Source organism: Rattus norvegicus, chromosome 1, assembly GCF_036323735.1.
Source record: "Rattus norvegicus strain BN/NHsdMcwi chromosome 1, GRCr8, whole genome shotgun sequence".
Lineage (NCBI taxonomy): Eukaryota > Metazoa > Chordata > Mammalia > Rodentia > Muridae > Rattus > Rattus norvegicus.
In genome coordinates this window covers 65,108,237-65,115,769 of record NC_086019.1, presented here as the reverse complement: position 1 = coordinate 65,115,769, position 7,533 = coordinate 65,108,237, and positions in this window count along the sequence as shown.

Here is a 7,533-nt window from a genome sequence, read left to right as displayed (position 1 = left end):
CTCGTTTTCTTACACCGTGTCTTCTCTAAGCATGACAGATTGTGAAGAATTTCTCCCTTGGGGGTTGGAGAGTTAACTCATCAATTAAGAAAGTACGGCTCTTGTGGAGGATCTAAGTTTGATTCCCAGCACTCACCTGTAACCGAGTTCCAGGGGATACAGTGTCCTCTTCTGGCCTCAACAGGCACGTGCACATGCCCACATACAAGTATATGTATAATGAAAAATAAAACCATTAATAATTTCTCTTTCTTTGTCTGGATATATTAATTTATTTTGAAATTAACTTTTCATTATGTGTGTGTTTATGTGAACATGTGCCACATATATGCAGGTGCCCAGGGAAGCCAGAAGCAGACGTCAGTTCCCCTGGGGCTGGAATTACAGGTGGCTATGAGATGTCAAATGGGTCATCTAGAAGAGCCACACACTTAACTATTGAGCCGTCTCTCCAGCTCTGTATTTTTATATTTTAAGAATAAGGAAAGTAGGACTAAGTGGGTGAAGGTACTTGCCACCAAGCCAGACAACCTGAGTTCTATCCCTTGGACCTGTGTGGTGGAAAGAACTGAATTATGTAATTTGCTCTAGGGCTAATAATACACACATCTTGTTTTCCTTTTTTTTTTTTTTTTCTTTTTTCTTTTTTTCTTTTTTTCGGAGCTGGGGACCGAACCCAGGGCCTTGCGCTTGCTAGGCAAGCGCTCTACCACTGAGCTAAATCCCCAGCCCCGTTGTTTTCCTTTTTTAACGTGTGCGTGTGTCTGCCTGTCTGTCTGCCTGTTTGCACGCACACAGGTGCCCACAGAAGCCAGAGCACAGTGTCATGCTCCTAGATTGAGTCATAGACAGTTGTGAGGCAACTGTATGCTTGTCTTCATCAGGGTTTTACCATTTGGTTCTGGGAGCATTAAGACCAATGGCAACATCATGTATTGTTTGGGGGCAGAGGGGTGCTCTGGGGCCTTCCTAAATAACTCATAGGAAGGCATCCCATACTGGACCCTGGGATTTGTTTTGTTTAATAACCCATGGCTTCTGGGATCATCTTTCCGTCCATGCAGGGTATCTCCATTCAAACTTTTGTTTAATTCTATTTATCAAGTGGTTGGATTCTACATGGCTTATTCAGTTGTTTTGTTTTGTTTTATAAAGATGTATTTATCTTATGTATGTGAGTACACTGTATCTGTTCTCAAACCCACTAGAAGAGGGCATCAGATCCCATTACAGATGGTTGTGAGCCACCATGTGGTTGCTGGGAATTGAACTCAGGACCTCTGGAAGAGCAGTCAGTGCCCTTAACCACTGAGCCATCTCTCCAGCCCCATACCCTCAGTTTTAATCAAGCCTTCTACTACTTTGTCACTATGTCCCTATCCATGTTTAAGCCCTGCAAATTTCACAATTTAATTTTTATTTACAGTTGAATAAAATTCTACTTTGTACATGTCCTATATTTTCATCATCAATTTCAATTGGTGAACATCTGCCTGACATCATTTCCTCAAAAATTGTGGATAAATGTGGACATGCAAGTATCTCTACTGGGATATAAATTTCTTTAGGAATGGTATAGCTGGGTCCTATAAAAAGGATGTTTTTGGCTTTTTTGCTTTTTTTTTTTTTTTTTTTAATAAATTTCCATTCTGACTTCATAGTGGCCGTACTAGTTTACACTCACACCAACATAATGTGTAAGGGTCCCCTTTACCCAAATCAATGTCAGTACTTGTCATTTGTATTCTTGATCATTTGTTTGGGTTTTCGAGACAGGATTCCTCTGTGTAACAGCCTCTGACTGTCTTGGAACTTTGTTCAGTAGACTGAACCTCACACTCAGATCTGCTTGCCTCTGCCTCCTGAGTGCTGGGGTTAGAGGCCTGAGCCATCACTGCCCTTTTATATTCTTGATGTTCATTCTGACTGGTGGGAGGTGGAATCTCAAAGTGGTTTTAATCTGGAAGCTAAGGATACTAAATCGTTTTTAAAGTGTTTACTAGCTATTTATATTTCTTTTGAGAAACTCTGCTCGTTGTTCCTGTCCTGGTTGGTTTTGTTTGTTCTTTTATTATTGTCAAATTGACAACCTGGAGTAACACGGGAAGAAGAAACCATTATCACAGATGTCTGCAACCAGATGTGTCTGGATGGCCAGAGCTGTAAGAAATCTTGATTGATGGTAGAGGAGGACCTAGCCAGTGGGCAGCACTGTCCGTAGGCAGGTGGAGCTTGCTCTGTATAAGAAAGCTAGTTTGGGCTGGAGAAATGTCTTGACTAGTTAAGAGTGTTTCTAGAGGACTAACATTTGATTTCCAGAACCTGCATTAGGTGACTTACAATAGTCTATAACTCCAGTTCCAATGGATCCAACACTCTTCTGGCTTCCATGGGGATCTGCACACACATGGCACACAGACATTCATGCATACACAGTTTAAAAAAATAGTTTTGAAACGTGCTTGCAGCAAAGAAAGGAGAAGAAAGCTAGCTGAGCATGCGCCAGTGAGCAAGACAGTAACTGGGATTTTTCCAGGATTCTCATCCCAGTTTCCTGCCCGGAGTGGCCACCTGAACTTCCCTCGGTGAGGCATTATAACCTTGGAGTGTAAGCCAAAGGGCTCTTTGCTCTCCTGTGATGCTTTTGGTAATCGTGAAGTAGAACAGAAACTGGTACCAGGAGTGGGGTTGTTGTTTCAGTGAACCTGTGTTGATTTGTAAAAGGAGTGGGGAAGTGTTTGGGACTTTGAGCTGGGAAAACCATTGAGTGCTCAGAACTTAATGGATTGTTCTGTGGGAGGTTGGAAGATAGTGCTGTAAAAAATATGGAGTCTATGGAGACCTGGATTGTGGCGCCTTCGAAGGAAGAAAGACTATCAGGCCATTTGGATTAAGAATCTGTGGTTGCTTTTTAGAGCTGAAGAATCAGCTATGATTAACAAGATAACAACATCCATAACCAGGACACGGATTCTGGTCATCTGGGGCTAAAATATCAGCTGTGATTAATAGATTGTTATCATTGAAATAAAATCTGGAAAGTACTTACTAGGGATAAACACAGAAACTGGTCTAATGGGGTCAAATCTGTATGTCAACCTGTTAGCTGAATTTGGCAGTGTGTAAGAGTCACCCACCCGCTACTGGTTTTAAAGGCAGGAAAGCTCTTGATTGAAGGGATCATAAAAAGAAGATGAGGCCTGGCACCCAGTGGCAGGGTTGGGGTGCCTGCAGAGGCCCAAGAGCAAAACATGACTTACAGCAGAAAACCTGGGATATTGGAGAAGCTAAGGCATCTGCTAAGAACAGTGGCAAGTGTGGATTGAATCTGGCCTGTGCATGCTGGGGATAGCAGAGTTGGAGAGCCCATTAGAGCACAGACTATAGTGTAAGAGGACCAGATGTTGGACGTTCTACACAGCTAGACTTTGGTTTTGCTTAAGTGTGTTTGTTTATGTCTTGTTTCTTCCCTTTTGGAATAAGAAAATCATTTGTCTTTCCACAGGAGCCCATATTTAAGGGTCTTTGGGTTTGTTTATGAATTAATTAATTAATTAATTAATTTTTGAGATAAGATCTCTCTATGAAGCCTCAGTTGACCTGTAATTCACTATGTAGACCACAAACTCACACTCAAACTCACAGAGATCCGACTGCCACTGCCTCTGCCTCTTGAGTGTTGAGATTAAAGGCATGTGTCACCATGCCCAGCAAGACTAGATTTTAAAAGAAACCTTGTGCTTTTAAAAGAGTTGTTTATTTAATGTATATGAGTACATTGTCACTGGCTTACTGGAAGAGGGCATCGGATCCCACTACAGATAGCTGTGAGCCACCATGTGGTTGCTGAGAATTAAACTCAGGACCTCTGAAGAGTAGCCAGTGCTCTCATCTGCTGAGCATCTCTCCAGCCTGACTCATTGTACTTTTAAAGCACTGGAATATTTAAACTTTAGTTTTATTTTTAAGAGGGAGAGGGTGTATGTGTGTGTGTGCGTGTGCATCTTGGAGAGTGGAGGATCTATAAAACATCTGTATCTATCATCTGATATCCCTGAATCTGGAGTTACATCTGACATGGTTGCTAGGGATTGAACTCAGTTCCTCTAGAAATGCTCTTACCTGCTGAAGCATCACAGTTGAACATTTTAAAGACAGCTTTTTTAAAATTGTATTTTACATTATGTTAACATGAGAAAATGGTGGCGAACAAAAAGTAAAAGGTTATGGCTTACAGTGGTTTGTTTGCAGTGCTAAGTTGGCAAGGAGTGAGGCGTCCTGACTGTCATCTGGGAAGAGGGAATCACTACTGAAGAATTGCCTTGATCAGACTGGGCTGTGGCCATGTCTGTAAGAGACTGAGTGTGAGGGCCCAGCCTACTACGTGCAGCAGTATCCCTTGGTATGTAGGCCTGAGCAATATGGGAAATAGCTGATTACAAGTCCCAGAACATGGCATAGAACATAGTAAGCAGCACCCCTCCATGATTCCTACCTTCAGGCTCCTTCCTTGAGTTCCTGCCCTACCTTCTTCCAAGAGATGATGACCTGGAAGTACAAGCCAAATAAATCCTTTCCTCCAAGCTTTTGGTCATGGTGTTTATAAAAGCTACTGTTATAAAACAGTTCCATAACCAACGTTTTAGAGTTAGGATATGGGGCTGGAGAGATGTTAAGAACACTTAACAATAGTTAACACTTGTCTGCTTTTTCAGAAGACCAAAGTTTAGTTCTCAGCACCCGCATGACAACTCTTGACTATCTCTAACTCCAGACCCAGGGGATCTACCACCTTCTTTTAGGATATGTGGACAACAGGAAGGCATGTGGTATACGTGGGCAAAACATCTGTACACATAAATAAAAGTAAACAAAAAATGGGTTATTTTTAAAATTAATGGGTTTGTGTATACACACACACACACACACACACACACACACACACACACTCTCTCTCTCTCTCTCTCTCTCTCTCTCTCTCACATTCTCACAAGCCATAGTGCAAATGTTGTGGTCAGAGGACAATATATCAATTCTCCTACTATATGGACCCTGGGGACGGAACTTGGGTAGTGTTGTGTAGCAATTTCCGTATTGAAATGTTGTTGTAATATTATAAAAATAAAACGGTAATGTTGGTCTTTTACCCGCTAGGTCCTGCACCACAGTGCCCCAAGATATCTGCTAGATATCTTGGTGGAAACACATCCCAGCCGCACACTTTCCTACACTCAAACCCTCACAAAACACACAACACAATAACCTTTGACCCAATTGGTAAGATATAATTGCCCACTTAAACATACAATGCCTGGTACCATCCATCCCTTGAGAACATTAATAACAACCTATAAATACACAGAACAGAATCTTAACATCACCTGCCTTGGCTTCTACCCTCTCTCCATCTCCTGTCTCCTCCTCTCTCAGTTCCCCAACGTGTGTTTAAACAGTCCCTTTCCCACTTTTTTCATTACTAACTCTCCCAACTATATCAACTGTTCAATGCTTTCCCTCCCTGCTCAGGTTCTACTGGCTCAACTGTCGCCAACTGTCTTCTCTAACCCTATTCTCTGATTCTAATCCCCCTCTCAGGAACCTCTCCTGAGTTTTGCTATCCTCCCCTCTCGCTCCCGACTCCTCCCTCTGCCCAAATCTCACGCTCTTGCCTTTATTTTACAAATTCAGAGAGAACTCCAAGGTAAACCACAACATTGAAACATTCCACCCTACAGGTAAGTGCTTTGAGACAGAAGGTAAACAATTTAAACTACCTGAAGGGAGTCCCTGATGAGAATCCTCCCTCCAGGATTAAAGAATACAGACCGTTGAGAGTTACTCTCAGACAAACCAAGCTACAAAGGCTTTGAGACTAGACCAGTTACCTGGAAGCAGAAACCAGCAGATGTTCCTGGAAGAGGTTTAGACCAACCAAGGCACCCAGATAGGACACTCCAACCTGTTGAGCTGCCTGCAGGCTCTAACGTGTGATCCAAGTTTCCAGCTTTTGTGAGCTGTCATCTGCACTGGAGTGGGCTTTGGTTATGCAGCCATCTTTGGGTCATTTCTCCTCCTGTCACTCCTCACTCATGTTGTAAATATCCTCAATAAAACTCATTGGTGCACCAAGTTGGACTTTGGTAGGGTCCATACATCAGTCTATTCTGGGCTCCCTCTGGAGGGTGAGTATGTTGCCCCTCCCTAGGGAAAGTCTGCCACATACAGTGGTCAGCATTTTTTTTTTTTTTTGGTTCTTTTTTTCGGAGCTGGGGACCGAACCCAGGGCCTTGCGCTTCCTAGGTAAGCGCTCTACCACTGAGCTAAATCCCCAGCCCCATGGTCAGCATTTTTACCCATTGTTTTCTTGGTGTGTTTTTGTTGTTGTCATAGTTCTTTGTATATTCTAGACAATATATATTCTATCAAACACATAGCAGTCAGAGATTTTCTTCTATTCTGTGAGCTGCTCTTCTCTTGGTTGACTTTTCTTTATTGTACAGAAACTTTATTTTTCTCAAGCTCTCATTTGTTAATTGTTAATTTCCCATGCAACTGCAATCCTATTCATAAAGTTCTTATCTATGCCTATGTGGTGACATGTACTCTTTAAAAATGTTTATCTTGGGGTTGGGGATTTAGCTCAGCGGTAGAGCGCTTGCCTAGGAAGCACAAGGCCCTGGGTTCGGTCCCCAGCTCCGAAAAAAAGAACCAAAAAAAAAAGTTTATCTTTATTTTATGTTTATGGGTATTTTGCCTGCATGTATGTCTGTGCACCATGGAAGCCAGAAGGCATCAGGCCCTCTAGAACAGATTGGGAGACACTTTCTGGATACTGGGAATCGAACACAGAGCTTCAGGGAGAGCAGTCATTGCTCTAGCTCCAGAGTCCCTACTTTCTCCTCTAAATGTTTCAGGTTCTGTGTTGAGGTGTTAATTTTTGTGCAGAATGAGAGAGAATCGTTTCATTCTATATACTTTTCCCAGCAGCACCTGCTGTCTTTTCTCTAATGTATATTTTTGGCAACATTGTTGAAACCAGGTGGCTGAAGATGCATAGATTTAGATCTATTCTATTCATCTAGATGTCTGGTTTTGAGCCTGTATCATGCTGTTTTTATTACTATGGCATAACTTGAAGTCAGGTACAGTGATGCCATTGACAGTGTTCTTTCTGTTCAGGGTTGTTTTGGAAATCTTTTGTGCTTCCAGATTCGTTTTAAGAATTTTGTTGTTGTTCTCTTCATCTCTGAATAATGGTTCTAGAATTTTCACTGAAATTGTACTGCATCTGTGTTTTAAGTTTAGGTTAGAGTTTTTTTTTTTTTTTTTTTTGGTTCTTTTTTTCGGAGCTGGAGACCGAACCCAGGGCCTTGCGCTTCCTAAGCAATCGCTCTACCACTGAGCTAAATCCCCAACCCCTAGGTTAGAGTTTTTATTACTGTCTTGAAACACCATGACCAAAAAGGAAGTTGGGGAGGAAAGAGTTGATTTGGTTTGTACTCCTACAGAACTGTTCTCTATTGAAGGAAGTCA